Source organism: Bombina bombina, chromosome 2 (assembly GCF_027579735.1).
Source record: "Bombina bombina isolate aBomBom1 chromosome 2, aBomBom1.pri, whole genome shotgun sequence".
Classification (NCBI taxonomy): Eukaryota; Metazoa; Chordata; class Amphibia; order Anura; family Bombinatoridae; genus Bombina; species Bombina bombina.
The window spans coordinates 1,054,096,345-1,054,120,733 of NC_069500.1; positions in this window are offsets into that span (position 1 = coordinate 1,054,096,345).

Below are 24,389 nucleotides of genomic sequence, written 5' to 3' on the forward strand. Positions count from 1 at the left end.
GAGATGCACATCACCTAATATGCTTCATTGGTAGTAGGCTTTCGAGCCTATACAGCTTGGAGTAAGACAACATGCATAAAGAGGATGATGTGGTCAAAATACTCATTTGCCTAATAATTCTGCACTCCCTGTATTTGCATTAAATGCACAGTTTAACACTTTATTAAAAATGAATATTGCATAAATATGCTTTTACATGTTTTTATCTACTTAACTGCAAAGAGCTCAGATGCACATATATATATATATATATATATATATATATATATATATATATATATATATATATATATATATACACAATGGGGTAAAAAAGTATTTAGTCAGCCACCAATTGTGCAAGTTCTCCCACTTAAGAAGATGAGAGAGGCCTGTAATTTTCATCATAGGTATACATCAACTATGAGAGAAAAAATGTGGAAACAAATCCAGACATTCACATTGTCTGATTTGTAAAGAATTTATTTGCTTATTATGGTGGAAAATAAGTATTTGGTCACCTATAAACAAGCAAGATTTCTGGCTCTCACAGACCTGTATCTTCTCCTCTGTCCTCCACTCATTACCTGTATTAATGGCACCTGTTTGAACTTGTTATCAGTATAAAAGACACCTGTCCACAACCTCAAACAGTCACACTCCAAACTCCACTATGGTGAAGACCAAAGAGCTGTCGAAGGACCCCAGAAACAAAATTGTAGACCTGCACCAGGCTGGGAAGACTGAATCTGCAATAGGCAAGCAGCTTGGTGTGAAGAAATCAACTGTGGGAGCAATAATTAGAAAATGGAAGACATACAAGACCACTGATAATCTCCCTCGATCTGGGACTCCACGCAAGATCTCCCCCCATGGGGTCAAAATGATCACAAGAACGGTGAGCAAACATCCCAGAACCACACGGGGGGACCTAGTGAATGACCTGCAGAGAGCTGGGACCAAGATAACAAAGGCTACCATCAGTAACACACAATGCCGCCAGGGACTCAGATCCTGCAGTGCCAGACGTGTCCCCCTGCTTAATCCAGTACATGTCCGGGCCTGTCTGAAGTATGCTAGAGAGCATTTGGATGATCCAGAACCGGATTGGGAGAATTACATATGGTCAGATGAAACCAAAATAGAACTGTTTGGTAGAAACACAACTCGTCGTGTTTGTAGGAGAGAGAATGCTGAGTTGCAACCCAAGAATACCATACCTACTGTGAAGCATGGGGGTGGCAACATCATGCTTTGGGGCTGTTTCTCTGCAAAGGGAACAGGACGACTGATCCGTGTACATGAAAGAATGAATGGGGCCATGTATCGTGATATTTTGAGTGCAAATCTCCTTCCATCAGCAAGGGCATTGAAGATGAAACGTGGCTGGGTATTTCAGCATGATAATGATCCCAAACACACCACCCGGGCAATGAAGGAGTGGCTTCGTAAGAAGCATTTCAAGGTCCTGGAGTGGCCTAGCCAGTCTCCAGATCTCAACCCCATAGAAAACCTTTGGAGGGAGTTGAAAGTCTGTGTTGCCCAGCGACAGCCCCAAAACATCACTGCTCTAGAAGAGATCTGCATGCAGGAATGGGCCAACATACCAGCAACAGTGTGTGACAACCTTGTGAAGACATACAGAAAATGTTTGACCTCTGTCATTGCCAACAAAGGATATATAACAAAGTATTGAGATGAATTTTTGATATTGACCAAATACTTATTTTCCACCATAAATTGCAAATAAATTCTTTCCAAATCAGACAATGTGATTGTCTGGATTTGTTTCCACATTTTGTCTCTCATAGTTGAGGCCTCTCTCATCTTCTTAAGTGGGAGAACTTGCACAATTGATGGCTGACTAAATACTTTTTTGCCCCACTGTATGTATATATATATATATATAAGTAGGCTAGGCAAGGGGAAGGCACTCACCATTTTAAAATGTAACCTTTTATAAAAGGTTACATTTTAAAACGGTGAGTGCCTTCCCCTTGCCTACTTTTCTACATATATATATAAGTTCAACCGAGATGGCTTCCACTCACTGGATTTCCAAAAAGTGTTTATTTACAAGCGGGACCTTTCGGGGTCTTCACCCCTTCCTGAGACAGGATTCTTTTATGAGGAAGGGGTGAAGACCACAAAACATCACGCTTTTGAATAAATACCTTTTGGAAATCCAGTGAGTGCAAGCCATCACTTGTATTACATTGCCTGCACCCTATATATTATATAATATAAAAGGCCAAGTGTGTTTGTCTGAAGCTGTCATGCGCAGCAGAGACAGCGCAAGGACAAACACACTGACCTTAGAATCTACCTGATCTGCTGTCCAGCGTGACAGCGGTGGGTGGGAGTGAGCGTGGCCATGCGGGAGTGGGCGTGGCCGGAGCATGGCGGGGCGTGACAGGGGTGGGCGCACATGCGCGAGAGAGATCCAAAGACGGGGAGAGAGAGCAAAAGAGAGGGGGAGAAAAAAGAGAGCGGGGAGAGAGAGAGCACAAGAGAGGGGGAGAGATAGAGCAAAAGAAAGGGGGAGTGAGAGCAAAAGAGGGGGAGAGAGAGGGAGAGAGAGAGCAAAAGAGAGGGGGAGAGAGGGGGAGATAAAGAGAAAGGGTTGAGAGAAAGCAAAAGAGAGGGGGAGAGAGAGAAAAAGAGAGGGGAGAGAGAGTGCAAAAGAGAAGGGGAGAGAGAGCAAGACATAGGGGAGAGAGAGAAAGCGCAAAAGAGAGGGAGGAGAAATAGAGCGCAAAAGAGAGGGGGAGAAAGAGAGCACAAAATAGAGGGGAAGAGCGAGAGCACAAAGAGATGGGGAGAGAGCATAAAAGAGAGGGGGGAAAGAGAGACCGCAAAAGAGAGGGGGAGAGAGAGAGCAAAAGAAAGGGGGAAAGAGAGAGCAAAATAGAGGCAAGAGAGAAAGAGCAAAAGAGAGGGGGGAGAGAGAGAGAGCAAAAGAGAGGGGGAAAGAGAGAGCAAAAGAGAGGGGGGAGAGAGAGAGCAAAATAGAGGGGGAGAGAGAGCAAAAGATAGGGAGGAGGTGCCAGACGTGTCCCCCTGCTTAAGCCAGTACATGTCCGGGCCCATCTGAAGTATGCTAGAGAGCATTTGGATGATCCAGAAGCAGATTGGGAGAATATCATATGGTCAGATGAAACCAAAGTAGAACTGTTTGGTAGAAACACAGCTCGTCGTGTTTGGAGGAGAGAGAATGCTGAGTTGCAACCAAAGAACACCATACCTACTGTGAAGCATGGGGGTGGCAACATCATGCTTTGGGGCTGTTTCTCTGCAAAGGGAACAGGACGACTGAGCCATGTACATGAAAGAGCGGTGGGTGGGAGTGAGCGTGGACATGCGGGAGCGGGCGTGGCTGGAGCATTGCGGGGCGGGGCATGACAGCGGCGAGAGAGATCAAAAGAGAGGGGGAGAGAGAGAGAGCAAAAGAGAGGGGGAGAAAAATGAGAGCGGGGAGAGAGAGAGCACAAGAGTAGGGGAGAGATAGAGCAAAAGAAAGGGGGAGTGAGAGCAAAAGAGGGGAAGAGAGAGAGAGTGAGCAAAAGAGAGGGGGGAGAGAGGGGGAGATAAAGAGAAGGGGGAGAGAGAGCAAAAGAGAGGGGTAGAGAGAGAAAAAGAGAGGGGAGAGAGAGAGAGTGCAAAAGAGAGAGGGAGAGAGAGCAAGAGATAGGGGAGAGAGAGAAAGCGCAAAAGAGAGGGGGGAGAAATAGAGCGCAAAAGAGAGGGGGTAGAAAGAGAGCACAAAAGAGAGGGGGGAAAGAGAGAGTGCAAAAGAGAGGGGGGGGGAGAGTGCAAAGAGAGGGGAAGAGAGAGAGAGCGCAAAGATATGGGGAGAGAGCATAAAAGAGAGGGGGGAAAGTGACACCGCAAAAGAGAGGGGGAGAGAGAAAGAGCAAAAGAAAGAGGGGAGAGAGAGAGCAAAAGAGAGGGGAAAGAGAAAGCAAAAGAGAGAGGGGAGAGAGAGCAAAATAGATGGGGAGAGAGAGCAAAAGATAGGGAGGATAGAGCAAAAGAGAGGGGGAAGAGAGACAGCAAAATAGAGGGGAGAGAGAGACAGCAAAAGAAAGGGGGAGAGAGAGCAAAAGAGAGGGGGGAGAGAGAGCAAAAGAGAGGGGAGAGAGAGAGAGCAAAAGAGAGGGGGAGAAATAGAAAGAGAGAGAGAGCAAAATAGAGGGGGAGGGAGAGAGCACAAAAGAGAGAGGGGGAGAGAGAGAGCATAAAAGAGAGGGGGGAGAGAGAGAGCACAAAAGAGAGGGGGGAGAAAGAGAGCAAAAGAGAGGAGGGAGAGAAAGCAAAAGAGAGGGGGGAGAAAGGGCGCAAAAAAGAGGGGAGAAAGAGCAAAAGAGAGGGGGAGAGAGCAAAAGAGAGGGAGGAGAGTGAGAACAAAAGAGAGGGGGGAGAAAGAGAGCATAAAAGAGAGGGTGTGAGAGAGAGCACAAAAGAGAGGGGGGAGAAAGAGAACAAAAAAGAGGGGGGAGAGAAAGCAAAAGAGAGGGGGGAAAGAGGGCGCAAAAGAGAGGGGAAAAAGCAAAGGAGAGGGGAGAGAGAGTAAAAGAGAGGGGCAGAGAGAGAGCAAAAAAGAGGGAGGAGAGAGAAAGCAAAAGAGAGGGGGGAGAAAGAGAGCAAAAGAGAGGGGGGAGAGAGAGCAAAAGAGAGGGGGGAGAGAAAGCAAAAGAGAGGTGGAGCGAGAGAGAGCGCAAAAGAGAGAGGGAGAGAGCACAAAAGAGAGAGGGAGAGAAAGCAAAAGAGAGGGGGGAGAGAGAGCAAGTGGCGGTACCGCTGTACTGCAAAAAATGGCCCATGTGAACGGGCTTTAGAACCAGTGTATATATATATATATATATATATATATATATATATATATATATCTATATAAATAAATAGGTTGGAGGAAACGGCACACACTTAGTTCACAGCCACCTGGTGCTCAGCCAAAGGAATATACATACAGTAGTGCAGAACCGGATCCAACGGACGGACTCCGTTGCCTGATGAGATCCAAGAACAGCCGGCACACAGGAATTTTGTTGTAATCCGATTTATTCAATAAACAGAAAGAATGGAGTCCGTCCGTTGGATCCGGTTCTGCACTACTATATATATATACTCACAAAAGTACACCCCTCACATTTTTGTAAACATTTTATTATATCTTTAAATGTGACAACACTGAAGAAATTACACTTTGCTACAATGTAAAGTAGTGAGTGTACAGCCTGTATAACAGTGTAAATTTTCTGTCCCCTCAAAATAACTCAACACACAGCCATTAATGTCTAAACTGTTGGCAACAAAAGTGAGTACACCCCTAAGTGGAAATGTCCAAATTGGGCCCAATTAGCCATTTTCCCTTCCTGGTGTCATGTGACTCGTTAATGTTACAAGGTCTCAGGTGTGAATGGGGAGCAGGTGTATTTAATTTGGTGTTATTGCTCTCACACTCTCTCATACTGATCACTGGAAGTACAACATGGCACCTCATGGCAAAGAACTCTCTGAGGATTTAAAAAAAATTATTGTTGCTCTACATAAAGATGGCCTAGGCTATACAAAGATTGCCAAGACCCTGAAACTGAGCTGCAGCACGGTGGGCAAGACCATACAGCGGTTTCACAGGACAGGTTCCACTCAGAACAGGCTTCGCCATGGTCGACCAAGGAAGTTGAGGGCACGTGCTTAGCATCAACCCTAACCCTATTGAGCATCTGTAGGGAATCTTTAAATGGAAGGTGGGGTAGCGCAAGGTCTCTAAATTCCACCAGCTTCATGATGTCGCATGGAGGAGTGGAAGAGGACTCCAGTGGTAACCTGTGAAGCTCTTGTGAACTCCATGCCCAAGAGGGTTTAGGCAGTGCTGGAAAATAATGGTGACCACACAAAATATTGATACTTTGGGCCCAATTTGGACATTTTCACTTAGGGGTGTACTCACTTTTGTTGGCAACGGTTTAGACATTAATGGCTGTGTGTTGAGTTATTTTGAGGGGACAACACATTTACACTGTTATGTAGGCTGTACACTTTACATTCTAGCAAAGTGTAATTTCTTCAGTGTTGTCACATGAAAAGATATAATAAAATATTTACAAAAATGTGAGGGGTGTACTCACTTTTGTGAGATACTGTATGTATATATATATATACTGTATGTATATATATATATATATATATATATATAAAGCAAAGTTCTGTGAAGGAATGCATACCATGGGGTCCATCCGATAAAAATCGTCGCCCGCAAAAGCCGGCGACGCCAATATTTGAGCGGGTTTGGTATCACATATACGGCGTAACCTAGAAGTTACGTGCGTATATTTCTGCCGTCGCCCGTAGTTTTTTGGGCTATAGGCAGGTATACCAAACCCGCGCAGTTTGGTATCCAATATGCAGCGTAAGGACTTACGTGGCGAAAATGGAGAAAACTTACTCCATTTTCACCTCGCCACAAAAAGCAGCCGTAAGAAGCCTTACGCTGACTATTGGAGCCCCGTAACTCCCTAAACTGGCTGCTAAAATAAACCTAACACCTAACGCATGCGCAATGTCTATCTCCCTGTCAACCGCGATCTTCTAAAATAAACCTAACACCTAACGCATGCGCAATGTCTATCTCCCTGTCAACCGCGATCTTCTAAAATAAACCAAACACCTAACGCATGCGCAATGTCTATCTACCTGTCAACCGCGATCCCCCCCCCCCCGAAATCCCTAATAAAGTTATTAACCACTAAACCGCCGCTCCCGGACCCCGCCGCCATCTACATAAACTAACCCCCTACTGTGAGCCCCTAAAACCGCCGCCATCTACCTTATCTATCCCCTAATTAGAACCTCTTACACCGCTGTCATCTACCTTATCTATCCCCTAATCTGACCCCTTACACCGCCGCCACCTATATAAAAATTATTAACCCCTAATCTAATCCCCCTATACCGCCGCCAGCTATATTAATATTATTAACCCCTAATGTAAGCCAATAGAATGCAAGCTCAATCTGATTGGCTGATTGGATCAGCCAATCGGATTGAACTTGAATCTGATTGGCTGATTCAATCAGCCAATCAGATTTTTCTAACTTAATTCCGATTGGCTGATAGAATCCTATCAGCCAATCGGAATTCGGCGGACGCCATCTTGGATGACGTCATTTAAAGGTACCTCATTCGTAGTTCAGTAGTCGGCCGGGATGGATGCTCCGCGGCGGCGGAGCGAAGAAAGAAGATTGAAGATGCCGCCGGAAGAATGAAGACTTTGCTGCCGCTTGGAGGAAGACGTCGCCGGAGGAAGAATTCTTCTTTGCCGCTTGGAGGAAGACATCGCCGGAGGAAGAATTCTTCTTTGCCGCTTGGAGGAAGACATCGCCTGGATCGGATCAGGAGTTCGGCCCGGTGTGGTGAAGACAAGGTAGGGAGATCTTCAGGGGGGTAGTGTTAGGCTTTTTTAAGGGGGGGGTTGGGTGGTTTTAGAATAGGGGTATGTGGGTGGTGGGTTGTAATGGGGGGGTATTGTATTTGTATGCAAAAGAGCTGAATTCTTTGGGGCATGCCCCACAAAAGGCCCTTTTAAGGGCTGGTAAGGTAAAGAGCTTTGAAATTTGTTTAATTTAGAATAGGGCAGGGAATTTTTTTTATTTTGGGGGTTTATTATTTTATTAGGGGGCTTAGAATAGGTGTAATTAGCTTAAAAATCTTGTAATCTTTTTTATTTTTTGTAATTTAGTGTTTGTTTTTTTTTGTAATTTAGTTTAGTTAATTTAATTGTATTTTTAGATAGATGTTTGTAGTTTATTAAATTTATTGATAGTGTAGGTGTATTTGTAACTTAGGTTAGGATTTATTTTACAGGTAATTGGGTAATTATTTTAACTAGGTAGATATTAAATAGTTAATAACTATTTAATAGCTATTATACCTAGTTAAAATAATTAACAATTTACCTGTAAAATAAATATTAACCCTAACATAGCTACAATGTAATTATTAATTATATTGTAGCTATCTTAGGGTTTATTTTATAGGTAAGTATTTAGATTTAAATAGGAATATTTTAGTTTATAAATGAATTAGATTAATTTAATATAAATGTAGTTAGGGTTAGATAGAGTTAATATAGTTAATATAAATACTATAGTAACTATATTAACTATATTAACCCTAATATAATTAGGGTTAATATAGTTAATATATATAATGTAATACCTATATTAACTATAATATACTTAGGGTTAATATAGATAATATAGCTGGCGGCGGGGTAGGTAGATTAAATTAGGGGTTAATCATTTTAATAGAGATGGCCGCGGTGTAAGGGGCTTACATTAGGGGTTAATAATTTTAATATAGATGGCGGCGGTGTTAGGGGCTCACTTTAGGGGGTTATAGATATAATATAACTGGCGGCGGGGTACGGGAGCGGCGGTTTAGGGGTTAATAACTTTATTAGGTTGCGGCGGGGTACGGGAGCGGCGGTTTAGGGGTTAATAACTTTATTAGGTTGCGGCGGGGTACGGGAGCGGCGGTTTAGGGGTTAATAGCTTTTTTATTGTTAGGATAGTGAGGGGGGATAGCGGATAGAGGGTTAGACGTGTCGGGCTATGTTAGGGAGGCGTGTTAGACTTGTCGGGCTATGTTAGGGAGGCGTGTTAGACTTGTCGGGCTATGTTAGGGAGGCGTGTTAGACAGTGCGGGTGTTTTAGACTTTAGTCAGGTTTTATAGGCGCCGGCAGTTTCTAACGTGCCGCAAATCACTGGCGACGCCAGAAATTTGTACTTGCGCAGATTTCTGGACATCGCTGGTTTGTCAGACTTACGGCACATTAGCATCTGACGGCGACTTATATGGGATAGCTCGAGTTGCGAGCTGAAACTGCGGGCGACGCCGGTTCCCTCGCTTGCGCCGCAAACTGCGATCTATATCGGATCGCGCCCCATATATTTAGTAGCAGCTGCCAGGGTGCAGTGTCAAAACAGTATGTACTATGCCAAAAAGGCAGCACTCACTGGTCATTTGTAAGTAAAATTTAGCTTTTAATTATACAAAAAGTTAAAATCTTGGGAAAAACATGTTTTTCCCAAGATTTTAACTTTTTGTATTATTAAAAGCTAAATTTTACTTACAAATGACCAGTGAGTGCAGAAAAAATGCTGGAAGAGGATTGCCAGGACCTTCCTGATTAACAGGATAGGGAGCTTTCCACAGCAAAAATATTTGTTTAAAAATAATATATACAGTATATTTATTTATTTATATATATATATATATATATATATATATATATATATATATATATATATATATATATATATATATATATATATGTGTGTGCAACGATATATGTACAAATTCTAGCATTAATAATCATTTATAAAAAAAAAAATTAGATAAAAGCATAACATGACTTCTAGAAATACAAATACATATTAATATATATGAAAGTATCATATGACTGTGTATATATATATATATATATATATATATATATATACAGTCATGGCCAAAAATATTGACACTCCTGCATTTCTGTCAAATAATGCACCACTTCGCCCAGAAAATTGCAAATGTTTAGGCATTCTCATGTTTATTTCTTTTGTTTGTAATGGTATGACACAAAAAAGTAGAGAGAGAAAGCCAACTCTGACACATTGCATGCAAAACTCCAAAAATGGACTTGACAAAATTGTTGGCACCTTCTCAAAATTGTAAGAAATAATTGCATTCCAAGTTTCTGATGCTCCCGGAATTTGTAACTAAACTCACATGTATCAATTAACAGGTGCTGACAATATAGAAATCACACTGGCAACCAGTTAAAATGGTGAAAAATTAACTCAAATATTCTGTTGTGTGTCTCTGTGTGCAACACTGAGCATGGAGAAGAGAAAGAGCAGCAAAGAATTGTCTGAGGATTTGAGAACAAAAATTGTGGAAAAGCATGGACAATCTCAAGGTTACAAGTCCATCTCTAGAAATTGTATTGTTCCTGTGTCCACTGTGTGCAACATTGTCAAGAAGTTTACAGCCCATGGCACTGTAGCTAATATTTCTGGACAAGGACGAAAGAGAAAAATGTATAAAAAATTGTAACGATGGATTGTTCAAATGGTGGATAAAGAGCCAACCTCGATCAACTTCCAGTCAAATTCAAACTGACCTTCAGGCATAGGGTACAAATGTGTCAGCTCATACTTTTTCTATCCCCATCTAAATGAAAAGGGACACTATGGTAGGAGACTCAGGAGGACCGCACTGCAGACACAGAAACATAAAAAAGCCAGATTGAAGTTTGCCAAAAACGTTCCTGATGAAGCCATAATCCTTTTGGGAGAATGTGCTGTGGACAGAAAAAACAAAATTACAGCTTTTTGGTAAAGCCCATCATTCTACTGTTTTCAGAAAAAGAAATGAGGCTTTTAAAGAAAAGAATACAGTCCCTACAGTCAAACATGGTGGAGGTTCACTACTGTTTTGGGGATGCTATGCTGCTTTAGGCACTGGATGTCTTGACTGTGTGCATGTCATTATGAAATCTGATGACTACCAAAGAATTATGTGGTGCAATGTAGGGCCCGGTGTCAGAAAGGTAAGTCTCCATCAAAGGTCATGGGTCTTACAGCAGGGTAATGACCCAAAGCACTCGTCAAAAAGCACCCAGAAATGGTTTAAGACAAAGGAGGGTAGTTATCAACGTGTATACTTTACCTGCCTTCGCTGGTTCAATACGCCCGCCTAAGCTCGCCTACCATTGCCGCCGCGGACCTTCAAAATTTCGCCTAAGTTATCAAAAAAGCTGTCAAAAAGCTGTGCACCAAGTACGGGACGATGAACAGCGGATTGTGATAGTTATCACTCATCCGATCTCGCTGCTCTTCGGCTTTTTGACAGCTTAATTGATACCCCTGTCACTAAGCACCCACACTAACTACACTGTTCTACCCCCTATACCGGCACCCCGGAGCCCCCCGCAACTAAATAAAGTTATTAACCCCTAAACCGCCACTCCTAGACCCCGCCGCAACTCTTATAAATGTATTAACCCCTAAACCGCCGCTCCCGGACACCGCCACCACCTACATTATACCTAGTAACCCCTATCCTGCCCCCATATACCGTCGCCACCTATAATAAAGTTATTAACCCCTATCCTGCTGATCCCGGACCTCGCCGCAACTAAATAAATAGTTTAACCCCTAAACTGCTGCTCCCGGACCCCGCCGCAACCTATATTAAACTTATTAACCCCTAATATGCCCCCCCCTACACCGTCGCCACCTATAATAAGTTTATTAACCCCTATCCTGCCCCCCCTACACCATCGCCACCTATAATAAATTTATTAACCCCTATCCTGCCCCCCTACACCGCCGCCACTGTAATAAAATGATAACCCCTAAACCTAAGTCTAACACTAACCCTAACACCCCCATAACTTAAATATTAATTAAATAAATCTAAATAATATTTCTCTTATTAAATAAATTAATCCTATTTAAAACTAAATACTTACCTTTAAAAAAAACCTAAGATAGCTACAATATAAATAATAATTATATTGTAGGTATCTTAGGATTTCTTTTTATTTTACAGGCAACTTTCAATTTATTTTAACTAGGTACAATAGCTATTAAATAGTTATTAACTATTTAATAGCTACCTAGTTAAAATAAAGAGACATTAACCTGTAAAATAAAAACTAGCCTGTTACAATTACACCTAACACTACACTATACTTAAATAAATTAATCCTATTTAAAACTAAATACTTACCTGTAAAATAAACCCTAAGATAGCTACAATATAAATAATAATTATATTGTAGCTATTTTAGGATTTATATTTATTTTACAGGTAACTTTGTATTTATTTTATCTTGTTAGAATAGTTATTAAATAGTTGTTAACTATTTAATAACTACCTAGCTAAAAGAAATACAAAATTACCTGTAAAATAAATCCTAACCTAAGTTACAATTAAACACTACACTATAATTAAATTAATTAAATAAATTATCTACAAATAACTACAATTAAATTAAATTAAATAAACTAACTAAAGTACAAAAAATAAAAAAAAGCTAAGTTACAAAAAATAAAAAAAATAAGTTACAAACATTTAAAAAATATGACAACAATTTTAAGCTACTTACACCTAATCTAAGCCCCCTAATAACAAAGCCCCCCAAAATAAAAAAATGTCCTACCCTATTCTAAATTAAAACGTTACCAGCTCTTTTACCTTACCAGCCCTTAAAAGGGCCTTTTTTCGGGGCATGCCCCAAAGAATTCTGCTCTTTTGCCTTTAAAAAAAAATACAACCCCCCCAACATTAAAACCCATCACCCACATACCCCTAATCTAACCCAAACCCCCCTTAAATAAACCTAACACTACCCCCCTGGAGATCATCCTACCTTGAGTCATCTTCAGCCAGCCGACCACCGATGGAACCGAAGAGGAGATCCAGAGCAGCAGAAGTCATCATCCAGGCGGCAATGAAGAAGTCTTCCATCCGATAGAAGTCTTCATCCAGGCGGCGTCTTCAATCTTCATCCATTCGGAGCGGAGCCATTTCAGACGAGCCGACGAGGAGCCATCCTCTTCTTCCCGATGACTAATGACGAAATAGTCATCGTAATAGTCGTAATAGTGATAGGATTCTATCAGTCAATCGGAATTAAGGTAGGAAAAATCTGATTGGCTGATTGAATCAGCCAATCCGATTGAAGTTCAATCCGATTGGCTGATCCAATCAGCCAATCAGATTGAGCTTCCATTCGATTGGCTGATCGGAACAGCCAATAGAATGCAAGCTCAATCTGATTGGCTGATTGGATCAGCCAATCGGATTGAACTTCAATCTGATTGGCTGATTCAATCAGCCAATCAGATTTTTCCTACCTTAATTCTGATTGGCTGATAGAATCCTATCAGCCAATCGTAATTGAAGGGACGCCATCTTGGATGACATCCCTTAAAGGAATATCCATTCGTCGTTAGTCGCGTCGGCTCATCTGAAGATGGCTCCGCTCCGGATGGATGAAGATTGAAGACACCGCCTGGATGAAGACTTCTATCGGATGGAAGACTTCTTCAGCGCCGCCTGGATGATGACTTCTGCCGCTCCGGATCTCCTCTTTGGTTCCATCGGTGGTCGGCTGGCTGAAGACGACTCAAGGTAGGATGATCTACAGGGGGGTAGTGTTAGGTTTATTTAAGGGGAGGTTGGGTTAGATTAGGGGTATGTGGGTGGTGGGTTTTAATGTTGGGGGGGTTGTATTTTTTTTTTACAGGCAAAAGAGCAGAATTCTTTGGGGCATGCCCCGCAAAAGGGCCTTTTATGGGCTGGTAAGGTAAAAGAGCTGGTAACGTTTTAATTTAGAATAGGGTAGGGCATTTTTTTATTTTGGGGGCTTTGTTATTTTATTAGGGGGCTTAGATTAGGTGTAAGTAGCTTAAAATTGTAATATTTTTTAAATGTTTGTAACTTATTTTTTTATTTTTTGTAACAGCTTTTTTTATTTTTTGTACTTTAGTTAGTTTATTTAATTTAATTGTAGTTATTTGTAGGTAATTTATTTAATTAATTTAACGATAGTGTAGTGTTAGGTTTAATTGTAACTTAGGTTAGGATTTATTTTACAGGTAATTTTGTATTTCTTTTAGCTAGGTAGTTATTAAATAGTTAATAACTATTTAATAACTATTCTAACTAGCTAAAATAAATACAAAGTTACCTGTAAAATAAATATAAATCCTAAAATAGCTACAATATAATTATTATTTATATTGTAGCTATCTTAGGGTTTATTTTACAGGTATTTAGTTTTAAATAGGATTAATTTATTTAAGTATAGTGTAGTGTTAGGTGTAATTGTAACTTAGGCTAGTTTTTTTTTACAGGTTAATTTCTCTTTATTTTAACTAGGTAGCTATTAAATAGTTAATAACTATTTAATAGCTATTGTACCTAGTTAATATAAATTGAAAGTTGCCTGTAAAATAAAAATAAATCCTAAGATAGCTACAATATAATTATTATTTATATTGTAGCTATCTTAGGGTTTATTTTAAAGGTAAGTATTTAGTTTTAAATAGGATTAATTTATTTAATAAGATAAATATTATTTAGATTTATTTAATTAATATTTAAGTTAGGGGGGTGTTAGGGTTAGTGTTAGACTTAGGTTTAGGGGTTAATCATTTTATTACAATGATGGCAGTGTAGGGGGGGCAGGATAGGGGTTAATAAATTTATTATAGGTGGCGACGGTGTAGGGGGGCAGGATAGGGGTTAATAAACTTATTATAGGTGGCGACGGTGTAGGGGGGCAGATTAGGGGTTAATAAGTTTAATATAGGTTGCGGCAGGGGGTCCGCGAGTCGCGGATTAGGGGTTAAACTATTTATTTAGTTGCGGCGAGGTCCGGGATCCGCAGGATAGGGGTTAATAACTTTATTATAGGTGGCGACAGTATAGGGGGGCAGGATAGGGGTTAATAGGTATAATGTAGGTGGCGGCGGAGTCTGGAAGCGACGGTTAAGGGTTTAATACATATATTATAGTTGCGGCGGGGATCGGGAGCGGCGGTTTAGGGGTTAACATATTTATTATAGCTTGCGGTAGGCTCCGGGAGTGGCGGTTTAGGGGGTAATACATTTATTTAGTTGCAGTGATGTAGGGGGGGGCAGATTAGGGGTGTTTAGACTCGGGGTACATGTTAGGGTGTTAGGTGTAGACAGCTCCCATAGGAATGAATGGGATGTCTGGCAGCAGCGAACATGAACTTTCGCTATGGTCAGACTCCCATTGATTCCTATGGGATCCGCCGCCTCCAGGGCGGCGGTTTGAAAACTATGTACGCTGGGCCGGAAAAGTTCCGAGCGTACCTGCTAGTTTTTTGATAACTAGCAAAAGTAGTCAGATAGTGCCGCACTTGTGTGCGGAACATCTGGAGTGACGTAAGAATCGATCTGTGTCGGACTGAGTCCGGTGGATCGAAGCGTACGTCACAAAATTCTACTTTTGCCGGTATCTAGGGCTTGATAACTAAGGCGAATCAGCCTCGCCACAAAAACGCTGCAGAATTCCAGCGTATTTGAGGTTGACGGCTTGATAACTAGGGGCCAAAGTGTTGGAGAGTACTGAACTGGCCAGCAATGAGTCCAGATCTAAATCACACAGAGCACCTGTGGAGAGATCTCAAAACAGCAGTTGGGAAAAGGAACCCTTCCAATCTGAGAGACCTGGAGTAGTTTGCCAAAGCAGAGTGGTCCAGGCTCCAAAATTCTAGTAGAGAGGTGTAAGAAACTCAATGATGGTTACAGGAAGCAATTGATTTCAGTTACTTTTTCCAAAAGGGGTGTGCTACCAAATATTAAATTGAGGGTGCCATTAATTTTGTCCAAACTGTTTTTGGAGTTTTGGGTGAAATGTGTCAGATTTGTTTTTTTTCTCCACTTTTTTGTTTTATATCAATACAAACAAAAGAAATAAACATGAGAATGCCTAAACATTTGTAATAGCAACAATTTTCTGGGTGAAGTGGTACATTATCTAACAGAAATGCAGGGGTGCCAATATTTTTGGCCATGACTGTATATATTTATGTATCTCTATGTTAAAGCCCTTTGCCTACTTTTGTTTTTTAAAACCCGAGATCTCATATCATTGAGCCCTGATAACTTTTTTGTGCAATTATTTTTTAGAATATTTTTTATAAGATGGTATTATTATGAGTGTAAATGTACTTTCTAATGAATTTTTTTATGTGTTTTCTGCAACTTTTTAGCTTCCCAAAACAGTTAAGCAGAGCTCTGAGGACGCGGTAATCATTCTAGCGTAATTCGCAATTGAACTCACATGTTTGTAATACAAGCTCTATTTGAATCAGGTATGTGAATAGCCGATATCGCTCACAAGCAAATTATAGAGCTCCTCTCGTAATTTGGGCCAGAGTGTATAATTAGGGCCAGATTACAAGTGGAGCGCTAATTAACGCTCCTGCTCGAGCTTTAATTGAGCTAAAAGTAAGCTTTTTGGGCTCGTCGAATTACGCTTGTATTATGAGTTGAAAGTAAACTGTTTTCACTCATGTTCTAGCCTGACAAGAGAAAAAAGCAGAACTTAGAATACTGCATGCACGTTCACATATTCCCCCATAAAAGTAAATGGAGAAAAAAAGTGGAAAAAAAACTATCAAAATTAAACTTTCATGAATAAAATAGGGCATGCAATTTTAAACAACTTTTCATTTCACTTTTATCATCCAATTTGCTTTGTTTGCTTGGTATTCTTAGTCGTAAGCTAAACCTAAGTAGGCTCATATGCTAATTTATGATGTAAAACAAAAACAAAAACAAAAACAGAGGCGCCACATGTGTGGATCAATATAACCAGAAATCCAATAAAGGAGCAGAATAAGGGTACTCACAAACGAGGCGGCACTCTCTTGTGCCAGTAGGGGCGGGCTGGTTTTCAACAGCAAACCAGCTGGCTGTGTGTTGATCTCTCCCAGATGGGCTGGGAATATTTGTCTCCTGGATGTCAAACAACGGCCAAGACTGCAGTGGAAGGAGGAGGAAGAGCTACAGTGCCCTTAGGTTACTGCTATGAGGATAGTAACACCAACACCAGGCTTATGTAAAAGTATAAAATCAGTATTTTATTATACACAATAAAAATACCAAACGGTATAACAAATTACAGCTGGGTGATGACAACCTATCTCCCCATAGACCATACAATATAGCGACGCGTTTCTCGGGGACACCCCGTTTCCTCAGGCTTGTATGTTCATTGTGTGCATAAATGCCCTTTATATAGGGCTCAGTAACCTAATGTTCAAATGAACCCTCCCCTTCCTTTACACAGATTGACCTATCATGTCCTTCCTTTCCCAACACTCCCCATTGTTGTGGTGATGTACTGTTCAATTAGTTTGAATTATATATCACAACTAAGTTTTAACTTATAGAACTTTATTTGCCTATGTGTCTCTAAAGATAATATATAAATGAGCAATTGGATCGATAATTGGCGATCTCGATCGTACCCTATGTGTATTATTATCGTAGTTAGAAATCTAACATATGTTACATACCTAGCCAATAGAATTACGACCATATTAGGGGCCTGTCCTGGTATGGCAATCTCATTGGTTACGCTATAAACTGCATGTTATGTTATCATGACATAGTGTCATGTGGTCGGGAGTGTAGCAAATAGCTAATGCCGTAATTCCGACGTCCAAAAGGGATGACGCGTGATCACATGATCACTACGGCCCAAGCGTATGTATCTCTATCCTGTTGTGGTAACTAGGGGCGAGATAGTTACGCCCATATCTAACTGCGAAGCCAATGAGAACACGTAAATTGTAATTAATATCGTGCCATTGGTTGCTAATGTATTACTAATATTGCGTAACTATTGCGTTACCACAACAGGATAGAGATACATACGCTTGGGCCGTAGTGATCATGTGATCACGCGTCATCCCTTTTGGACGTCGGAATTACGGCATGTGGCGCCTCTGTTTTTGTTTTTGTTTTACATCATAGAATACATCATCCAGTTGGGTGAAGACAGAGAGCAGCCTGTTCAAGTACTGATGGACATTTGAAGAAATTTGCTGGACTTTTCAGATCTGGTTGCATATACCATTGATTTGTATACATTTTACATTTTACTTATCTCATATTTAACGTATTGTGTGGGTACACTGGTGCAAAATATTGTTATTTGTTTCATTGCTAGCTGATATTTCTCTATATTCCACGCACTAGCACATACTCCTCAATACCTGTACCTTTTTATATAATCCTCGCCAGAGTTAAGCGCCTCCTATAGAAGCCCAGTGATAGCATTATCACGGTGACTTCTGCACAGTCATATGCTAATTTCTAAGCTCTTGAAGGCTGCCTCTTATCTGAGAGCATTTTGACAGTTTTTCACAGCTACAGGATGTTAGTTCATGTGTGCCTTATAGATAACATTGTGCTCACACCCGTAGAGTTACTTATAAAAAGGCACTGATTGGCTAAAATGTAAGTCTGTGAAAAGAACTAAAATAAGGGACAGATGCTTAGATACAGGTAATCACAGAGATACAAAGTCTATTAACTCCTTAATGACCTTACTTTTCCATTTTCTGACCGTTTGGGACCAGGGCTATTTTAACATTTCTGTGGTGTTTGTGTTTAGCTGTAATTTTCCTCTTACTCATTTACTGTACCCACACATATTATATACAGTTTTTCTCGCCATTAAATGGACTTTCTAAAAATATCATTATTTTCATCATATCTTATAATTTACTATAGAAAATGATTAAATATGATGAAAAAATGGAAAAAACACACTTTTTCTAAATTTGACCCCCAAAATCTGTTACATATCTACAACCACCAAAAAACACCCATGCTAAATAGTTTCTAAATTTTGTCCTGAGTTTAGAAATACCCAATGTTTACATGTTCTTTGCTTTTTTTGCACGTTATAGGGCAATAAGTACAAGTAGCACTTTGCTATTTTCAAACCATATTTTTTTCAAAATTAGTGATAGTTACATTGGAACACTTATATCTGTTAGGAATCCCTGAATAACCCTTCAGATGTATATATTTTTTTTAGTAGACAACCCAAAGTATTGATCTAGGCCCATTTTAGTATATTTCATGCCACCATTTCACCACCAAATGCAATCAGATAAAAAAAATTGTTCACTTTTTCACAAACTTTTTCACAATTTTAGGTTTCTCACTGAAATTATTTACAAACAGCTTGTGCAATTATGGCACAGATGGTTGTAAATGCTTTTCTGGGATCCCCTTTAAAACAGCAGATATATATGGCTTAGGCATTGCTTTTTGGTAATTAGAAGGCTGTTAAACGCTGCTCCGCACCAAACGTGTATAATGCCCAGCAGTGAAGGGGTTAATTAGGGAGTTTGTAGGGAGCTTGTAGGGTTAATTTGAGCTTTAACGTAGTGTAGTAGACAGCCCAAAGTATTGATCTAGGCCCATTTTGGAATATTTAATGCCACCATTTCACCACCAAATGCAATCAAATAAAAAAAATTGTTCACTTTTTCACTAACTTTAGGTTTCTCACTGAAATTATTTACAAACAGCAATTATGTAACAAATGGTTATAAATGCTTCTCTGGGATCCCCTTTGTTCAGAAATAGCAGACATATATGGCTTTGGAATTGGTTTTTGGTAATTAGAAGGCTGATAACTGCCGCTGTGCACTACACTAGTAGTTTGTAGTGTTAATTTTAGCTTTAGTGTAGAGATCAGCCTCCAACCTGACACTTTCCTTCCCCTGATCCCTCCCTGACCCCCCTCAAACAGCTCTCTACCCTCCACCACCTCATAATTGTAACCGCCATCTTAAGTCTGCAATACTAAAATAAAAGGCTTTATATATATATATATATATATATATATATATATATATATATATATATATATATATATATATATATATATATATATATATATATATATATATATATATATATATAAAAAGAAAGGGGCAGGGTGGCGCAGAAAACTCAAACTAAAAAATATATAATGAATAAATAAATAAAATATAATACAGTTTATAGTAAAATATTATAGCAATACGAAGTTATAAAAATATATATATATAAAATAAATAATATAATATATAGTGTTTAGTGTAACAAATGTCCATAAGCTATAAGAAATCCTAAACGATCAGAGGTAATCAGGAGCACATCAAAATACGGAGAGCAAAGTCTTCAGATGTTAGTCCCCTATTAGATGTGCACTTACTTGAATGAACCTCAATCACATGAGGTAAGAATGTAGCACTTTCATAAAAGAGTGAGGCACTCCCTGTAGAAAAGATTGAATGATCCACTGGATCTCCCAGAGTGCAGGCTTCTGTATCTTGGAATATGGATAGTAGAATCCTCCAAATGTCCTCGTGACATCACTAAGATTGGCCGAACCCGGAAGTGCTTTGTAAAGGTGCGAGGAATTGGAAGTTACTACTTACTAAAGAGAGCACGAGGACATTTGGAGGATTCTACTATCCATATTCCAAGATACAGAAGCCTGCACTCTGGGAGATCCAGTGGATCATTCAATCTTTTCTACAGGGAGTGCCTGTATTACCTCTGATCGTTTAGGATTTCTTATAGCTTATGGACATTTGTTACACTATACACTATATATTATATTATTTATTTTATATATATATATATTTTTATAACTTCGTATTGCTATAATATTTTACTATAAACTGTATTATATTTTATTTATTTATTCATTATATATTTTTTAGTTTGAGTTTTCTGCGCCACCCTGCCCCTTTCTTTTATGAGGAGTGATAGGTCTCCTCTGCTATTTTGGGTTTTGGCAGCTGGATACTTCTTACTGAAAATATATATACCTTTATGAGGTGCTGGGTATAGAGTATATACCTTGTGGCATAGCTTTTATTTGACTGTGAGCGCCCAGGAGTGATTCAGTGGATTCTTTCTACTGGTTCATTTATCTTTTGTCTTTATATATATATATATATATATATATATATATATATATATATATATATATAGTTATTCTTAGCCCCCAATCTCCCTGATTCCCCCACAAACAGCTCTCTAACCCTCCTCCCTCTACCTAGTTGCCGCCATATTGGGTACTGGCAGCTGTAAATAAATAAATAGCTGTAAATAAATAAAATCCCCAATATTCTGTAGTTTAGCTACCCCCCCTCAATATCCTACCCCCCTCCCAGATCCCTTGCCCAACAATGGATTCCACCCCTCCCACTCCGAATTTAATGGAAATGCAGCACCCGCACACACATGCATCCCCCACCCCCCGCATGCTCAAGCCCCCCGCGCACACTCGGAGCTGAAAGGAAAAGAAAAGACACCACCGATGGGCCGCCCACCAGTCTCCTTGCTGCTGCTCCCACCCTCTCTGCATCGGTGGGTAAAAAAGGGTATTGCAGTGATGCCTCAATATTGAGGCATCACTGCAATACCCTGAAAGCATCTGGAAGCGATCACGATCGCTTCCAGTGCTTCAAACCCCAAAGAACGTGTCAGGCACGTCCTTGGTCATTAACTGACACCCAAATTAGGATGTGCCTAATACGTCCTTGGTCGTTATGGGGTTAATATAACCGTGTTGGTTATGCAAAAATAGGGAATTGGTAATAAAGGGATTATCTATCTTTTTATACAATAATAATTCTGGAATAGACTGCACCTTTAAACCCAATCGCAACCCGACATGAAAATATTAATATTTTGCATTCCAATGTTCTTCACACAGAATATGTTCTAGGTATTCATAGATTAATATCTCTACATATATCTGATGGGTTTTGGTACACTATTTAATTTTATATATATAAAAAGTATTTAGTCAGCCACCAATTGTGCAAGTTCTCCCACTTAAGAATAAGTATTTGGCCAATATCAAAAGTTAATCTCAATACTTATTATTATTATTATTATTATTATTATTATTATTATTATTATTATGTTATATATCCTTTGTTGGCAATGACAGAGGTCAAATGTTTTCTGTAAGTTTTCACAAGGTTGTCACACACTGTTGCTGGTATGTTGGCCCATTCCTGCATGCAGATCTCCTCTAGAGCAGTGATGTTTTGGGGCTGTCGCTAGGCAACACAGACTTTCAACTCCCTCCAAAGGTTTTCTATGGGGTTGAGATCTGGAGACTGGCTAGGCCACTCCAGGACCTTAAAATGCTTCTTACGAAGCCACTCCTTCGTTGCCCGGGTGGTGTGTTTGTGATTATTGTTATGCTGAAAGACCCAGCCATGTTTCATATTCAATGCGCTTGCTGATGGAAGGAGGTTTGCACTCAAAATCTCACGATACATGGCCCCATTCATTCTTTCATGTACATGGATCAGTCGTCCTGTTCCCTTTGCAGAGAAACAGCCCCAAAGCATGATGTTGCCACCCCCATGCTTCACAGTAGGTATGGTGTTCTTTGGTTGCAACTCAGCATTCTCTCTCCTCCAAACATGAGTTGTGTTTCTACCAAAAAGTTCTACTTTGGTTTCATCTGACCATATGACATTCTCCCAATCTGCTTCTGGATCATCCAAATGCTCTCTAGCATACTTCAGACGGGCCTGGACATGTACTGGATTAAGCAGGGGGACACGTCTGGCACTGCAGCATCTGATTCCCTGGTGGCGTAGTGTGTTACCGATGGTAGCCTTTGTTACGTTGGTCCCAGCTCTCTGCAGATCATTCACTAGGTCCCCCCGTGTGGTTCTGGGATGTTTGCTCACCGTTCTTGTGATCATTTTGACCCCACAGGGTGAGATCTTGCATGGAGCCCCAGATAGAGGGAGATTATCAGTGGTCTTGTATGTCTTCCATTTTTTAATTATTGCTCCCACAGTTGATTTCTTCACACCAAGCTGCTTGCCTATTGCAGATTCAGTCTTCCCAGCCTGGTGCAGGTATACAATTTTGATTCTGGTGTCCTTCGACAGCTCTTTGGTCTTCACCATAGTGGAGTTTGGAGTGTGACTGTTTGAGGTTGTGGACAGGTGTCTTTTATACTGATAACAAGTTCAAACAGGTGCCATTAATACAGGTAATGAGTGGAGGACAGAGGAGCCTCTTAAAGAAGAAGATACAGGTCTGTGAGAGCCAGAAATCTTGCTTGTTTGTAGGTGACAAAATACTTATTTTCCACCATAATATGCAAATAAACTATTTCCAAATCAGACAATGTGATTGTCATAATTTGTTTCCATATTTTGTCTCTCATAGTTGCGGTATACCTATGATGAAAATTACAGGCCTCTCTCATCTTCTTAAGTGGGAGAACTTGCACAATTGGTGGCTGAATAAATACTTTTTTACCCCACTGTATATATATATATATATATATATATATATTTATATATATATATATATATATATATACACATGATTATATATAGGCATAGATACATACAGATATAAATAGGAATATCTATTTAAAAATACTTAGAACATATTCCTTTATGTGCAGAACACTGGAATATGAAATATTTACAGTAAATACATAGCTAAAACCTTTATTAAAAATGAATATTGCATAAATATGATTTTTCATGTTTTCATCTACTTAGCTGCAAAGGGCTCCAATGCTCTACAGATATATATATATATATATATATATATATATATATATATATATATATATATAGTTGCAAGAAAAAGTATGTGACCCCTTTGGAATGATATGGATTTCTGCACAAATTGGTAAAAAAAATTGATCTGATCATTATCTAAGTCACAACAATAGACAATCATAGTCTGCTTAAACTAATAACACACAAAGAATGAAATGTTGCCATGTTTTTAAACTTTTTTTTTTTTTTTTAAAGAAAAATTGTTTATTTCTGTTTAAAACATACATGTGTCAAAAAAAAATATGATGATCATTTGCAAAACAAAGATTAAAGGCTTAGGCCTCATGCTAAATATAGAGTCCATACATATCTCAGATAAGTGAGTCCATAAGGAGTTCAATAGAGTCCAAACTGTAGAACCCCTTTGAAAGATGAACCAGTAAAGTTCCCAACATTGAGGGCCTTGCATTTTCACAATTTTTCTTTTTTTTTTGTAACAAAATAACCAAAGTAAACTAGTAACAATAAACATTGAACAGTTATAGTTTCCATGTGTGTCCATTAATTCTTGGTCGAAGCATACATGTATCTGTGTGTTTTCATCTAAACAAATACATCTGGTATCAACGCAATATGACATTAAGGAGTATTAACATCTAAGCCTGTAATGTGAAAGTCTGTGACAACCCATAGAACACAACGTCATCTTAGGAAAGTAGAGGGATTCGTCTTGAGTAGTCTGTATGTAGTTGATTAGTGTATACAAAGGAGTCGTGGTAGGGCCCTAAGTGGGTCTAGAATCCCACAGAAACAATATCTCTGCATGAGTGTCTAATTTGTTTATTAAAAGATAGTGATATCTTTCCAGCTTGAGATTGAGTTGTATCTCTTGTATCCACTCAGCTAGGGTGGGAATTGATTCTTTTTTCCACAGTCTTGGAATTAGTTGATTTGCACTGTTAATCATTATTTGTAGTAGTTTATAGTGTAGTTGTGAGTTAAGTTTGGGGTATTTGTGGAACAGGTAGATAGTCGGGTCGTGAGGCATCGAAGTGCCAATGGTGTTTTGTATATATGGTATAATAGATGTCCAAAATGCTTGAATTTTAGGACAGGCCCACCAAATATGGAATAGCGTGCCCTCTTCCCTACACTGTCTCCAGCAGCGGTTAGAAGAACCAGGAAAGAGATGCTTGAGTCTCTGTGGTGTGAAATACCACCTAGTTAATAATTTCATGTTGG